Source organism: Sus scrofa, unplaced genomic scaffold (assembly GCF_000003025.6).
Source record: "Sus scrofa isolate TJ Tabasco breed Duroc unplaced genomic scaffold, Sscrofa11.1 Contig26, whole genome shotgun sequence".
NCBI lineage: Eukaryota > Metazoa > Chordata > Mammalia > Artiodactyla > Suidae > Sus > Sus scrofa.
Window position 1 is genome coordinate 257,572 of NW_018085136.1, and position 17,013 is coordinate 274,584.

The 17,013-nt window shown below is 41.3% G+C and overlaps 1 pseudogene; it reads right to left on the reverse strand.

The window, feature by feature from the left end:
* Positions 1-17,013, reverse strand: part of LOC110258634 — a 115,277-nt pseudogene that overhangs the window by 63,731 nt on the left and 34,533 nt on the right.

Here is a 17,013-nt window from a genome sequence, read left to right on the forward strand (position 1 = left end):
TTTCCTCATTCACCCACTGGTTTTTTAGTACCATGTTGTTTAATCTCCATGTAGTCGTTTTTTCTCACTTCTTTTTCTGTGGGTGATTTCTAGTTTCATTCCATTGTGGTCAGAGAAGATACTTGAAATAATTTCTATACTCAAATTTGTTGTGGTTATCTTTGTGCCCCAATATGTCAACAATTCTTGAGAATGTTCCCTGTGCACTTGAGAAGAATGTATATTCTGATTTTTTTTTTGGATGTCATGTCCTGAAAATGTCAATTGTCTATTGTTTCTTTAGGATCTCTGTTGCTTTATTGATTTTCTGTCTAGAGAATCTATCTATTGATGTGAAAGGGGTGTTAAAACCTCCTACTATGACTGTGTTCCCCATCAATATCTCCTTTTATGTCTGTTACTATTTGTTATAGGTATCTGGGTGCTCCTCTATTAGGTTCATATACACTGACAATTGTAATATCCTATTCTTGAATGGATCCTTTAACCATTATATAGTGTCCTTCTTTGTCTTTCTTATGGCCTTCATTTAAAAGTCCATTTTGTCTGATATGAGTATTGCAACTCCTGCTTTCCTGTCTGGTCCATTGGCATGAAACATCTTTTCCCATCCCCTCACTTTCAATCTGTGTGTGTCCTTTGCTCTAAGGTGAGTCTCTTGTAGGCAGAAGATTGAAGGATTTTGCTTTTTTATACAATCTGCCACTCTGTCTTTTTATTGGAGCATTCAGTCCGTTGACATTTAAGATAGATATGTATTGATTGCCATTTTAAACCCTGTTTTCCAGTTGATTCTATGTTTCTCTTTTCTTCCTTCCTTGTTTTGGTTGTATGATTTAAATTTATTTTTTTTGGTTGAATACTATTCTTTTCAGTTTCTGTGAATGGAATGTCTGCTTTTGATTTGTGGTTGCCCTGTTTTTTAAATATATTAACCCCTACCTATATCTGCTTGCTATAGCCTGATAATCATATAGGCTCAAACACATCCTTTAAAAAATGAATGAAAAAGAATCTAATTTTTCTTGCTTCCCTTGCCCACATTGTATGAATTTGATGCCTTTTTTTTTCTTTTCCTTTTAACTTCTTCATGTTTAGATCTGTATGCTGGCTTATTTACGTGAATGCTTTCTAATTGTGGTTTCCTCCATGCTATATTTTCCTCTTTTTTTTTTTAAAACTTAGAGAAGTCCTTTCAGTATTTCTTTTAGAATGGGTTTTGTATTGTTGTATCCTTTAGCTTTTGTTTGTTGGACAAATCATTTATTTCCCCTTCTATTTTAAATGATATTCTTGCTGGTTAGAGTATTCTAGGTTGCATATTTTTTTTTTTCCTTTCAGTGCTTTAAATATATCTTGTCCCTCCCTCCTGGCCTGTAGTGTTTCTGTAGGGAAACCAGCTGATAGCCATATCAGTGTTCCCTTATAATTAACACTTTGCTTTTCTCTTGCTGCCTTTAGAATCCTCTCTTTATCTTTAACTTTTGCCATTTTGATTATAATATGTCTTGGTGTGGGCCTGTTTGGGTTCAACTTGTGTGGGGCCCTCTGTGCTTCCTGTATCTTGATATCAGTATCCTTTAGATTTGGAGTTTTCAGCCATCATTTCTTCAAATTTATTTTCAATCCCCTTTTCTTTCTATTTTCCATCTTGAATTCCTATTATGCATAGATTGGCCCACTTTATATTATCCCATAGGTCTCTTACATCGCTTTCATGTTTCTTCATTTGGTTTTCTGTCTGCTATCCTGTTTGGGTGATTTCCATTATTCTATCTTCCATGTCACTAATTTGTTCCTCTGCATTATTCATTCTGGTCTTTATTGCCTCTAGTTCAGTGTGTATCTCTACAAATGAATTTTCTAGTTTTTCTCCTTATACTTTCTAGTTTCTTTCTGAAGGAATATGCATTACTGTTCATATCTTCTCTTAATTCCTTCAGTATTTTCATTATCTCCCTTTTGAACTCCAAGTCTGTCAGACTGCAGTGGTCTGTTTCATTGTTGACTGCTTTAGGTGAGTTCCCCTGTTATTTTAACTGGGAATGGTTTCTGAGCTTCTTCATCTGGCTTCTCTGTGTGTGTTTTTTTGTTTCCTGTGAATTGGGGGAAGCCAAACTGTAGTCTTATAAGTCTAATTCTATGCAAGAAGTAGTTTTGGGGGTGGTTACTTTTTTTTTTTTTTTTTGCATGGGAGTTTGAATCTTTGCTGTCTCTTTCTTTGGTGTGAGCAGTCTGTTATCCCCAGGGTGCCTGGTGTGTTTTCAGGGAGAAGGAAGCAATGGGTACTGCCAGCATTCAGTGCCTAATCTTTGGGCTGTCAACAGAAGCAGGGATCTGGAGGAAGGTGGCACAGGTTACTCCTATTTGCAGGGCCCTGGGCAGTGGTAATGTGCTCTGAAATGATCTGCAATGTTCCAGAGAATTTGGCTGTATCTGCAGCTGGGTGCATTTGTTCTTGGGGGTGTTGTGAGAGGAATAAGGCTTGTGTTCAATTGCAATGCCTTCCTTTGAATTGATTGGAACCACAGGTGGTACCTTTTCAGGAACCCCTAGTGGGAATGCGCCATGACCATCTCTAACTTCTGTGAAAAATATGGTGGTTTGCCTCTGCCACATTTAGACCATGTGTGAGATGATCTGTCTTACTTAGCCTACATGGGAAGTGCTGCACAGGCTGTTCCTAGTTGCAGGATCCTGGGAGTGACAGAGATCTGACATATGAGTACTGTCCTCAACATTCAGTGGTGGCAGCAGCAGGGCTGAAGTGTTTACAAGGGTGCATAAACACAGAGTTGATTCAGTCACAATGCCTTCTGCTGTGCTTCCCTTGAGGTGAATGGGGCTGCAAGTGGTGCCTTTTCACTGACCCCTAGTTGTGTCAGGCCACTGCCGCCTCTGGAGCCAGATATAACTGTGGCAGTTTGCCCCCATCACATGTAAATCAGGCAAGAAGCACCTAGTCCTGCTTGGCCCCCACAGGATGTGCTGAACAAGGTGCTCTTAGTTGCAGGTTCCTAGGAAGGGACAGTAATCAAGAGCCTGGTCCCCTCCCAGAAAATTTGACAGTGGCAGCTTCTTTGTATGTGTGTGATCCCAGCAGAGTGAGAGTAACATCGGGTGATGTTCTGTTGTAGTGTCCTTCTCTGTGATGCCTTCTGAAGTGGTTGGGGCTGCTAGTGATTTTTACTCAAGTATCCCTAGCTATGGTAGGCCATGCCCACTTCCGGAGTCAGGGATAATTGTGGTTGTTTGTTCCCACCACCTGCAGGTCTGTTCCACTGTGGGATAGCAGGTGGCTTCCCACTGCTGGAGACACCAGGTCAACGGTGGGCTAGCAAGCAACTTCTGTTTGTGAGGGTCTGTGCCTGAGAGGTACAATCTAGGGTGTGTATCATGGCTTCCTGAGGGGCAAGGCTGACTGAGAGATGCAAATCATTGTGCAGCTTATCGCTGGGCAGTGTGAGGCAGCTGGGAGTTATGCTGATGGACACAGGAGTTTCCCATATCAGGGCAGGCCCTGAGGACACATGGAGCACTGCAATTGAGTGCATGGCTTCTTGCAGGTCAAAGCAGGGCCAGGAGTGCCTCAAAGCTGAGCATGGCTTTCTTTGGGGCTGGGCAATGTGGCCCAGAGCTATGCAGAGTGGTGCAAGGCTTTCCCCACGTAGGGGCAGGGCCATAAATGCTGATAAGTCACGTGGCTTCTCCTGGGTTGGGGCATGCCCAGAGTGCTGCAAAGAAGCACTTGCTTCTTGCAGGTCAGGCGCCGGGCCTGGAGAACTGCTTCTTCACTTTCCACTGGGTGGGCTGCTGCACCAGAGATGCCCAGACATCTGTAATGTGGAGGGGGAAAGTGATCCCAAGTTGGGGCACAAGGAGTTTTCTATGGTGGTGACCTGCCCCTTCCTCTCTCCCCTCCCAAACCATGTCGCCTTATCTCTCCTGTGGGTACAGACCTTCTCCTGGGTTCCCTCTGCCTTGGCTTTCCACTCAGCACCCCTCAATGTACTGCTTCTGTGGCCCACAGTGCACAGCTCCATAGACTCTTAGGCTGTCTCCACCCTGCCAACCCCAGCCTGCTCCCAGCGATTGAATCTAGGTCTCAACACTGAGCCCCCACCTGAGCTTCTCTGGCTGTGGTGTCTGTGCCAGTGGATCAGATGATCTGTTCTTCTCTCAGTCTGCTTTTCAGTTCTCATACCTGCTGCTGCACTTCCCTTAGCATCTTGGAGATCCCTCCCACTCCACTGATCTTTCCATCAGTTAGGTGGCTTCTCAGTGTGTGGGTTCCTTTTCTCCTTCACAGCTCCCTCTTGGGAATGCTTGTCCCATCCTGATTCCTTTTTTTTTTTTCTCTTTTTTTTCTTTTGTTCTACTCAGTTATGTCAAGAGTTTCTTGCCCTTTTTGGAGGTTTAAGTTCTTCTTCCACATTCAGCTTATGTCCTGTGTGAGTTGTTTTATATGTAGATTTTTTTTGATGTAGTTGTGGGAGAGGGTGATCATGTCCTCTTACTCTTCCACCATCTTGCCTCACCCAAAGCCCTTTTATTTTAATTATGTGAATATTGGCCCACTTTATATTATCCCATGCATCTCTTATATTGCTCTAGTATTTTTTAATTTGGTTTTCATTCTGCTGTCCTGATTGGTTGATTTACATTATTCTATCTTCCAAGTTAACTACTCAATTCTCTGCATTTTTTCTTTCTGCTCTTCATTGTGTTTAACTCAGCTTGAATATGTGATAATGAATTTTATAATTTTTCTTGACTCTTCATCATAATTTCCAGTTACTTTTAAAATTATATTTTGTTACTGTTGATATCTGTTCTTAATTCCTTTAGTATTTTCATTGAATCTTTTTTGAACTCAGTGTATGGTAGAAACAGTGTTCAGTTTTATTGTTTGCCCCTTCAGGGGAATTCTCCAGTTCCTTTAATGGGGACTAGTTCCTGTGATTCTTAATTTTGCTTCTATTTTTCTTATTCTGTTAGTTTAGGAAAAATAATTATCTACTGTAGTCTTGATTGCTGTTTATAGATGGGAGCATCTCTGGATAGCTTGTGAGGGCTTACTCTGGTGTGTGTGTGCGTTAGAGAGAGAGTGCATGAGGGGTTTTAGTTTGGATGCTTCCTTTTCACTTTCCTCAGTGTGTGCATGCTCTTATCCCTTTAATAGTGGGTGTGCAGATGTATGGCATGCATGTGCTTCCAGGGAGTTGGGTACAATAGGCAGTGACTTTAGGCAGCACTTAGTTGCTGGGCTCTTACAATGGTGAGGAGACAGGGAGGTGGGTGTGCAGACTTCTCCTGGTTGCAGGGCCTTTGGTAGTGTCAGTGATCCTCAGGGGCAAAGCCCAGAGCTTTTCTGTCGGGAGCCATAAGGCTACTCCTGTAAAGAAAACAAAGCCACATTTGGCACCTGTGTGAGGCTTGTCTGGTTAACAGAGCTACAAACAAGCTAAAGAAAGAAGAAGGATTACAGATGCGTGAGGCTTGTCTGGATAGCAGAGCTACAGACAAGCTGAAGAAAGAAGAAGGATTGCAGAGCAATTCCTTGAAAAACATTGATTTTCTAGAAGAGAAAAAGGATACCCCCCAAAAAATATGTTAATCTATTTTTTCTGTGTTTATTCTTCTGTTTCTATCTTTGATTCACAGTTTTCTTACAGCTGGGGATTTGCCCTGGGTATGTAAACACCTGGACCAAAACAGAGTGAAGTCACTTAAACAGTGTAACGGAAAAAGTCTTTGTTTTGGAGTAACAATTTATGGCACCTATTTTGTAAGAGTATACAGGGGAAAATTTATGATTTCAATCCCTTCACATGAGAAGAAATCTGGGGCTAGGAAAAGTGTTGTATGGCCTACAAATTGCCATTTTTTACAACAGATATATTTTCTATTAAATAACAGTGTCACCTGTAATTTTTATCATCCCTTGTGGGGGCACTTGGCAATTTTCAGGTATAATACTCCTCTCTATTAAAATTGGTGGTTTGGAGCTTACATAAGTCAGGACAATAGATTGTATGCTTAGCTTGCTAGCGCCAAATAAACTGCAGCCTCAAAAATGTCATGAGCCTAAGGCTCTCATGCATTTCTGTTAACTACATATGCCTCTAGCTAAAGAATATTAGGTACCACAGTCTATTATTTATTAAAGCTTTGTTCTTTATGTAGAATAGAATAGCTACTCTTATTGACCTTCTAAGGAAAATACAGTGTGTAACTCTAAGTTTGTAGTCTTGAAGAAACATCTGAAACTGAAGAAACATGTTTTAACTAACCTTTATTTTTAATCTCAGGTGGAGGGAACAGAAAGGGCTTTAAATCAAATGGTAATGTCAAATCTAACACAGTACTTGATTGTGAAATGGTATAAAAGCTGATGCTTTTCATTTAATAAATTGGGTCATCTGCAGCATGAAACTGAGGAGTTGGCTCCAATTCTTTCCACACCATTTGTAGCCCATCCTCTCCTTCATCACTCCCTGGCTGCTGGAGCTGGACCTTGGCACTTTTCCAGTGAAAATGGCGGGGCATCAGCACTCCTAGCGTTGGGGGTGAGGGCAATGTGTAGTGCTAGCTTGCAGGGTCCTCCACAGAGACAATACCTGAGATCAATGCAGCCACAGACTGTGCCTGTTCACCTAATCTTTAGTGGTGACATGTGGCACTCACTTAAGTCATCTCAGGTGACTGCAGTGATTTGCCCCTGCTCTCATAGCCAGTGCAAGAAGTGCCATGGGAGAGCCTAAGCAAGCACAGAGAAAGATGTTCCTATGGTGGTTCTGCTCTTTCTCTTCTCTCCTTCTCCAACAAGTGCACCTTACTTTTGTGGGTTGTGGCCTCCTTCTTCACACCTTCAGCTGTGGTACCCACTCTCTAGCACCAGATGAACTGATCCCTAGGCCCTTCAGGCTGTTTCCACAAAGCCAAACCTTGTTCTTTTCCAAGAAATTACCTTTTAAGTTCATATCTCAGTGTCCATACCCCTCCCAACTGTCTCAGGCTTTGGTGTCCTGGGGGTGGTACCAATGGTCTGTGGGTCTTCCCCTCTGCTTTGCCCTCCTTGACCTGCTGCTTCTCTTTTATTCAAGGCTTTGAGGTTCTCTCTCCATCCCAGCTGATTTCACCATTATTTAAGTGGCCTCCAATGGTGCAGATTTCTTTCCACTTTAACAACTCCCACTCATAAGTGGTGGTTCTATCCTGATTAATTCTTCTCTTCTCTCTCTCTCTCTTTTTTTAAACTCCATTTGTTCCACCCAGTTATATGGAGGGTTTCTTGCTATTTTTGGAAGTATGAGGCCATCTGCCAGTGTTAAGTAGCTACTCTGTGGGAATTGCTTTGCATGAAGATGTGTTTAATTGATGTCTTTGTGGGAGAAGTTGACCTGTGTGTCTTACACCCCTTCCATCTTGATTCTACCCATAAATGAAAATCTATTCAATTTATTGACACAAAAAGTCCAGAATTTTAAAATTACTCAAAATTTTCTCTCTTTTGTTAAATATTCCATGGTTCAAACTTTTGTATATAAAGAAACGATTTCATTTTCCATACTATGTTATTTGAAACAAAGTAAAGATTTTTTATCAAATTTGAACAAACAGACATGTGATTAAGTTCCAAAGATATTGCTCTATAGGTATACATATATTTATTTTATATTATTTTTTAAAGGATAACATAAATATCTCCATTTTTATTTATTTATTTTTTTCTGCTTTACAACATGAGGACCAAGTTTCACATACATGTATACATTTTTCCTCCCATTGTTCTGTTGTGATATAAGAATCTAGACATAGTTCTCAATGCTACACAGCATGATCTCATTGTAAATCCATTCCAAGAGCAAGAGTTGGCATGTGATAACCCCAAGCTCCCAATCCTTCACGCTCCCTCCCTCTCCCCCCCGAGGGCCATAAGTCTATTCTCCAAGTCCATGATTTTGTTTTCTGTGGAAATTTTCATTTGTGCTGTATATTAGATTGCAGTTATAAATGATATCATATGGTATTTGTCTTTGTCTTTCTGACTTATTTCACTCAGGATGAGAGTCTCTAGTTCCATCCAGGTTGCTGCAAATGGCATTATGTCATTCTTTTTATGGCTGAGTAGTATTCCATTTTGTATATATACCACGTCTTCCGAATCCAATCATCTGTCAATGGACATTTGGGTTGCTTATATGTCTTGGCTATTGTGAATAGTGCTGCAATAAACATGCGGGTGTATGTGTTTTTTTAAGGAATGTTTTGTCTGGATATATTCACCAGAGTGAGATTTTGGGGTCATATGGTTGTTCTATGTATAGATATCTCCACACTGTTCTCCATAGTGGTTGTACCAGCTTACATTCCCACCAACAGTGCAGGAAGTTCTCCTTTCCTCTACACTCTTCCAGCATTTGTTATTAGTGGACTCATTAATGATGGCCATTCTGACAGGGGTGAGGTGGTATCTCATGGTAGTTTTGACTTGCATTTCTCTTATAATCAGGGATGTTGAGCATTTTTTCATGGGCTTGTTGGTCATCTATAGTATTCTTTGGATAATACTCTATTCAGAACTTTTGCCCATTTTTCTATTGGCTTGTTGGCTTTATTTGTGGCTGAGTTGTATAATTTGCTGGTATATTTTAGATATTAGGCACTTGTCTGTTGCAATAATTAAAATAATTTTCTCTCATTCTGTGAGTTGTCTTTTGGTTTTCTTTTTACTTTCCATTGTTGTGCAAAAGCTTTTCAGAGAGAGGACAAGATGGCGGAGGAGTAGGGGGACACGCTCGCCCTCTCCCACAAACACAACAGAAAAAAGCACATCTACAGAAGAAATGACTCGCACAGAACAGCAACCAATCGCTGGCAGAGGAACCTAAACTCCAATAAAGGCAAGAAGTTCGTGACATTATTGGGCAGAACGGGAGAAAAGAGGAGAGTGAGAGAAGGTGAATCCCAGCGGTACGGGTGCTCCCGAAAGGGAACTGCGGAGGAGAAAGGGATCCCGCACCCTGGAAAGTCACCTACCGGGCGAAAGATCAAATGAACCAGAGGAATCCCCAGATGCAGAGAAGAGTGTAGCAGTAAGTCGGAGTACGGAAAAACGGATCAAGAACCCAACGGACCATCTGAACTACGGGCACAGTCACCAAAAATTGAGACGCCTGGGTGGGGGCTGGGCACCGAATCCTCGGCTCCAAAGGTTAGTCCCCGGGAAAGGGCTGGGGGACGCCTGGGTGGGGGCTGGGCACCGAGACCTCGCCTCCGAAGGTTAGTCCCCAAGAAAGGGCCGGGGGATGCCTGGTGGGGGGCTGGGCACCGAGACCTCGGCTCCAGAGATTAGTCCCTGGGCTAGGGGGGCGGGGAAGAGCGGAAACTGCTTGGGAGGTCTCTAAACCATTTGACGGGGCAGAGACTGCCTGGGAGACTAGAAAACAAAGCTGTCGCAGAGGAAGGGAGCAATACTCTAGGGGCGGGGAAGTGGAAAGCCACCTCAGAGGGAACCTGGGAGAAGAGCCTGGTCTGCGCCCTTGCTGGGGAGGGGAGAGAAGAAGGGGTGGGTCCCCATAGAATACCCCTCATGCCGCAGCAAGCTTACAGACCTGCTAGCTAGCAGAAAGCTGTGCTTCCCAGTGCATTCCCTCCCCCCACCCCCGCCACCCCCTACCCTCTCGCCGAACCTGGGGCTGCCTGCCATCCAGGAGGGCTGGCCTCAACAATTGCCTGAAGCCTACCACCGCAGGGGCTCTCCCTGCACAGGCCTGCTTGCCTTTGGAGGGGCTACACTTCCACAAAGCAGCACCAAACACCACCAGCCCCCTAAAAAGGCCTGCAGCCCAGAAAAGCTAGAACAAGCCTAGCCAGGCCGTGAATAGATCAGCCTAATTCTCCGACGGTTTTTCTGAGATGGGCTGCCCCGGGGAGGAGCCTCTTGGGTCTCCAAGGGCCTTGCTAACCGCCCAAGACCCCAGGGGTGCTAAGACCTAGTGGACCAGCTGCATAGGACTGCCAGCTCCAGGCAGGACCCCCTGCAGCCCAGAAAAGCTGCAACAAGCCTGGCCGAATCAGGAAAAGATCTCAGACCGTCTTTCTGAATTGGGCTGCCCTGAGGAGGAGCCTCTTGAGTCTCCAAGGGCCCTGCTACCCGCCCAAGACCCCAGGGAATGCTGAGACCTAGTGGACCAGCTGCATAGGACTGCCAGCTCCAGGCAGGACCCCCTGCAGCCCAGAAAAGCTGCAACAAGCCTGGCCGAGTTGGGAAAAGATCTCAGACGGTCTTTCTGAGTCGGGCTGCCCTGGGGAGGAGCCTCTTGAGTCTCCAAGGGCCCTGCTACCCGCCCAAGACCCCAGGGGGTGCTGAGAACCAAGTGAAATCTGCTACCATCGTGGAGTGGACCTCCCAGTCCTGTCTGCCCTCAGGAAGTCCTCCTTTGCTTCAAAGAAACACTGTTAGCCCCATCAACACTCCAGAAAAGCCACACTGCCTCAAAAAAGATTGACCAACAACGACAGCCCTCAGGAAATATTCCAGGGCAGTGACAAGGCAAACACTACCCGATAACGGAGAGTACAACTCCCTCAGGAGAAAGAAGACAACAAGCAAGATGAAGAAGCTGAGAAACCACCCCCAGTCAAACCAACAGGAGAACTCACCTAAAACAGTCAACAATGAAACTGATCTCTGCAGTCAGACAGACCTGGAGTTCAAAAGAGAAATACTGAAAATACTGAAGGAATTAAGAGAAGATATGAACAGTAATGCAGATACCCTCAGAAAGGAGCTAGAAAATATAAGGAGGAGCCAAGAAAAACTAGAACATTCATTTGCAGAGATGCAAACTGAACTAGGGGCAGTAAAAACCAGAATGAATACTGCAGAAGAACGAATCAGTGATATGGAAGATAGAATAAGGGAAATGACTCAATCTGGTCAACAGACAGAAAACCGAATCAAAAAACTGGAAAGCAATATAAGAGACCTATGGGATAATATAAAACGGGCCAATCTACGCATAATAGGAATTCCAGAAGGAGTAGAAAAAGATAAGGGAATGGAAAATATATTTGAAGAAATTATCGCTGGAAACTTCCCAAATCTAAAGGATACTGGATTCAAGATACAAGAAGCACAGAGGGCCCCAAACAAACTGAACCCAAACAGACCCACACCAAGACACATCATAATAAAAATGGCAAAAGTTAGTGATAAAGAGAGGATCCTAAAGGCAGCAAGAGAAAAACAGAATGTTACCTACAAGGGAACCCCCATAAGAATATCAGCTGATTTCTCTACAGAAACACTACAGGCCAGGAGGGAATGGCAAGAGATATTTAAAGTGCTCAAAGGAAAAAATATGCAACCTAGAATACTTTATCCAGCAAGAATATCATTCAAAATAGAAGGGGAAATAAAAATTTTTCCCAACAAACAAAAACTTAAAGAATACAGCAACACAAAACCCAGGTTAAAGGAAATATTGAAAGGGCTTCTCTAAACCAAAAAGAAAGGAAGGAAAGGGAAGAAAAAAGAAAAGAAAAAAAAGAAGAAGAAGAAGAAGAGGAAGAACTAGGACTGAGGAAGATACAATCAGAGAGCAGTCACTCAAATAAGCCAGCATACAGATTTAATCATGAACATGCTTCAAACAAAATAAAATTAAAAAGAAAAAAATAAAAGAGTCATCAAAACCATAAAATGTGGGCAAGGGATGTTAGGAGGTAAATAACCCTTTTTGTTTGTATGTATGTCTCTCTTCTTAATTTTAATATAATAATGAAGTGTTTGAACTTACAGGACCATCAGGCTAAAACACACAATTATGGGAAGGGGTTAGCATACTTAAAAAACAGGGCAACCACAAGCCACAACCAAATATTGCATTTGCAAAAAAAGGAAAAAAAAAATACACTCAAGCAGATAATAACAAGAGACCATCCAACCGAAAAAAAAAAAAAAAAAAAAAAAAAAACAAGAAAGGAGGAATGGAGAACCATAGAATCAACTGGAACACGAGGATCAAATGACAATAAATAATCAACTATCAATTATCACCTTAAATGTCAATGGACTGAATACCCCAATCAAAAGACACAGAATGGCTGAGTGGATAAAACAGCAAAATCATTCAATATGCTGCCTACAAGAAACTCACCTTAGGACAAAAGATACATATAGATTGAAAGTGAAAGGCTGGGGAAAAGTATTTCATGCCAATAGACATGAAAGAAAAGCAGGAGTTGCAACGCTCATATCAGACTAAATAGACTTTAAAACAAAAGACATAAAGAAAGACAAAGAAGGACACTATTTAATGATTAAGGGATCCATCCAAGGAGAGGATGTTACTATCACCAACATATATGCCCCAAACATAGGAGCACCAGATACATACAACAAATATTAACAGACATAAAGGGAGATATTGATGAGAATACAATCATAGTAGGAGACCTAAATACCCCCCTCACATCAATGGACAGATCCTCTAGACAGAAAACCAATAAAGCAACAGAGATCCTAAAGGAAACAATAGAAAAGTTAGACTTAATTGATATCTTCAGGACACTACATCCAAAAAAATCAGAATACACATTCTTCTCAAATGCTCATGGAACATTCTCAAGAATCGACCACATATTGGGACATAAAGTGAATCTCAATAAATTTAGGAGCATAGAAATTATCTCAAGTATCTTCTCTGACCACAATGCCATGAAATTAGAAATCAACCATGGGAAAAGAAATGAGAAAAAAAACCTACTACATGGAGACTAAACAACATGCTACTAAAAAACCAATGGGTCAAAGAGGAAATCAAGAAGGAAATTAAAAAATACCTGGAGGCAAGTGATAATGAAGACACAACCTCTCAAAATCTATGGGATGCTGCGAAAGCAGTGCTCAGAGGGAAATTTATACCAATACAGGCCTTTCTCAAAAAAGAAGAAAGATCCCAAATTGACAACTTAACCCTCCACCTAAATGAATTAGAAAAAGAAGAACAAAAAAGTCCTAAAGTCAGCAGAAGGAAGGAAATTTTAAAGATCAAAGAAGAAATCAATAAAATAGAGACTCAAAAAACAATAGAGAAAATTAATAAAACCAAGAGCTGCTTCTTTGAAAAAGTAAACAAAATTGATAAACCCCTGGCCAGACTCACTAAAAAGAGGAGAGAAAGAGCCCAAATAACCAAAATTATAAATGAAAAAGGAGAAATCACAACGGATACAGCAGAAATACAAAAAACCATAAGAGAATACTATGAACAACTATATGGCAACAAGTTTGACAATCTGGAAGAAATGGACAATTTTCTAGAATCTTACAGCCTGCCAAAACTGAATCAAGCAGAAACAGACCAACTGAACAGACCGATCACTAGAAATGAAATTGAAGAGGTCATAGAAACACTCCCTACAAATAAAAGCCCAGGACCAGATGGCTTCACAGGTGAATTTTATCAAACATATAAAGAGGAATTGGTGCCCATTCTCCTTAAACTCTTTCAAAAGGTTGAAGAAGAAGGAATACTCCCAAAGACATTCTATGAGGCCACCATCACCCTCATTCCAAAACCAGGCAGAGATACCACCAAAAAAGAAAACTATCGCCCAATATCATTGATGAATATAGATGCAAAAATTCTCAACAACATCTTAGCCAACCGAATCCAACAACATACCAAAAAAATTATACACCATGACCAGGTTGGGTTCATCCCAGGTTCACAAGGATGGTTCAACATACGCAAATCAATCAACATCATACACCACATTAACAAAAAAAAAGTCAAAACTATATGATCATCTCAATAGATGCAGAAAAAGCATTTGACCAAGTTCAACATCCATTCATGATCAAGACCCTCGCCAAAGTGGGTATAGAGGGAACATTCCTGAATATAATCAAAGCCAATTATGACAAACCCACAGCAAATATAATCCTCAATGGGGAAAAACTGAAAGCCTTCTCACTCAAATCTGGAACAAGACAGGGATGCCCACTCTCACCACTGCTCTTCAACATCGTTTTGGAAGTCTTAGCCACAGCAATTAGACAAACAAAAGAAATCAAAGGCATCCATATAGGAAGAGAAGAGATCAAACTCTCACTGTATGCAGATGACATGATTCTATACCTAGAAAACCCTAAGGACTCAACCCCAAAACTCCTTGAACTGATTAATATATTCAGCAAAGTGGCAGGATATAAGATTAACATTCTGAAGTCAGTTGCATTTCTGTATACCAGCAATGAAATATTAGAAAAGGAATACAAAAATACGATACCTTTTAAAATTGTACCACACAAAATCAAATACCTCGGAATACACCTGACCAAAGAGGTAAAGGACCTATATGCCGAGAACTATAAAACCTTAATCAAAGAAATCAAAGAAGATGTAAAGAAATGGAAAGATATTCCATGTTCCTGGATTGGAAAAATCAATATTGTGAAAATGGCCATCCTACCCAAAGCAATCTACAGATTCAATGCAATCCCAATCAAATTACCCATGACATTTTTCACAGAACTAGAACAAACAATCCAAACATTTATATGGAACCACAAAAGACCCAGAATCGCCAAAGCAATCCTGAGAAACAAAAACCAAGCAGGAGGCATAACTCTTCCAGACTTCAAGAAATACTACAAAGCCACAGTCATCAAAACCACGTGGTACTGGTATCAAAACAGACAGACAGACCAATGGAACAGAATAGAGAATCTGGAAATTAACCCTGACACCTATGGTCAATTAATCTTTGACAAGGGAGGCAAGAACATCAAATGGGAAAAGGAAAGTCTATTCAGCAAGCATTGCTGGGAAACCTGGACAGCTGTATGCAAAGCAATGAAACTAAAACACACCCTCACACCATGCACACAAATAAACTCCAAATGGCTGAAAGACTTAAATATATGACAGGACACCATCAAACTCCTAGAAGAAAACATAGGCAAAACACTCTCTGACATCAACATCATGAATATTTTCTCAGGTCAGTCTCCCAAAGCAATAGAAACTAGAGCAAAAATAAACCCATGGGACCTAATCAAACTGAAAAGCTTTTGCACAGCAAAGGAAACCCAAAAGAAAACAAAAAGACAACTTACAGAATGGGAGAAAATAGTTTCAAATGATGCAACGGACAAGGGCTTAATCTCTAGAATATATAAGCAACTTATACAACTCAACAGCAAAAAAACCAATCAATCAATGGAAAAATGGGCAAAAGACCTGAATAGACATTTCTCCAAAGAAGTTACACAGATGGCCAGCAAACACATGAAAAAATGCTCAACATCGCTGATTATAAGAGAAATGCAAATCAAAACTACCATGAGATACCACCTCACACCAGTCAGAATGGCCATCATTAATAAATCCACAAATAACAAGTGCTGGAGGGGCTGTGGAGAAAAGGGAACCCTCCTGCACTGCTGGTGGGAATGTAAACTGGTACAGCCACTATGGAGAACAGTTTGGAGATACCTTAGAAATCTATACATAGACCTTCCATATGACCCTGCAATCCCACTCTTGGGCATCTATCCGGACAAAGCCCTACTTAAAAGAGACACATGCACCCGCATGTTCATTGCAGCACTATTCACAATAGCCAGGACATGGAAACAATCCAAATGTCCATCGACAGAGGATTGGATTCGGAAGAGGTGGTATATATACACAATGGAATACTACTCAGCCATAAAAAAGGATGACATCATGCCATTTGCAGCAACATGGATGGAACTAGAGAATCTCATACTGAGTGAAATGAGCCAGAAAGACAAAGACAAATACCATATGATACCACTTATAACTGGAATCTAATATCCAGCACAAATGAACATCTCCTCAGAAGAGAAAATCATGGACTTGGAGAAGAGACTTGTGGTTGCCTGATGGGAGGGGGAGGGAGTGGGAGGGATCGGGAGCTTGGGCTTATCAGACACAACCTAGAATAGATTTACAAGGAGATCCCGCTGAATAGCATTGAGAACTATGTCTAGATACTCATGTTGCAACAGAAGAAATGGTGGGGGAAAAACTGTAATTGTAATGTATACATGTAAGGATAACCTGACCCCCTTGCTGTAAAGTGGGAAAATAAAATAAAAAAAAAAAGCTTTTCATTTTGATTAGGTCCCATTGGTTTATTTTTTCTCTTATTTCTATTGCTTTGGGAGACTGACCTGAGAAAATATTCATGAGGTGATGTCAGAGAGTGTTTTGCCTATGTTCTCTTCTAGGAGTTTGATGGTGCCCTGTCGTATATTTAAGTCTTGAAACCATTTTGCGTTTATTTTTGTGCATGGTGTGAGGGTGTGTTCTAACTTTATTGCTATGCATGCAGCTGTCCAGGTTTCCCAACAATGCTTGCTGAATAGACTTTCTTGTTCCCATATTATGCTCTTGGCTCCTACGTAAAAGTGTAATTTACCATAGGTGTCTGGGTTTGTTTCTTGGTTCTCTATTCTGTTCCATTGGTCCATCTGTCTGTTTTGATACCAGTACCACACTGTTTTGATGACTGTGGCTTTGCAATATTGCCTGAAGCCTGGGAGTGTTTAGCCCCCTGCTTGGTTTTTGTTCCTCAGGCTATCTTTGGCAATTCTGGGTCTTTTGTGGTTCCATATCGGTTTTTGGATTGTTTTTTGTAGTTCTGTGAAAAATGTCCTGGGTAATTTGATAGGGATTGCATTGAATCTGTAGCTTCCTTTGGATAGTATGGCCATTTTTACAATATTAATTTTTCAAATCCACAAACATGGAATATCTTTCCATTTCTTTACATCTTGTTTAATTTCTTTGATTAATGTTATAGTTCTCAGCCTGTAAGTCCGTTACCTCCTTGGTCTTGTGTATTCCCAGGTATTTGATTTTTGGGGTGCAATTTTAAAAGTTATTGTATTTTATATTTCTTTTCTAATATATCATTGTTAGTGCACACAAATGTGACTGACATGTGAATGTTAATCTTATATCCTGC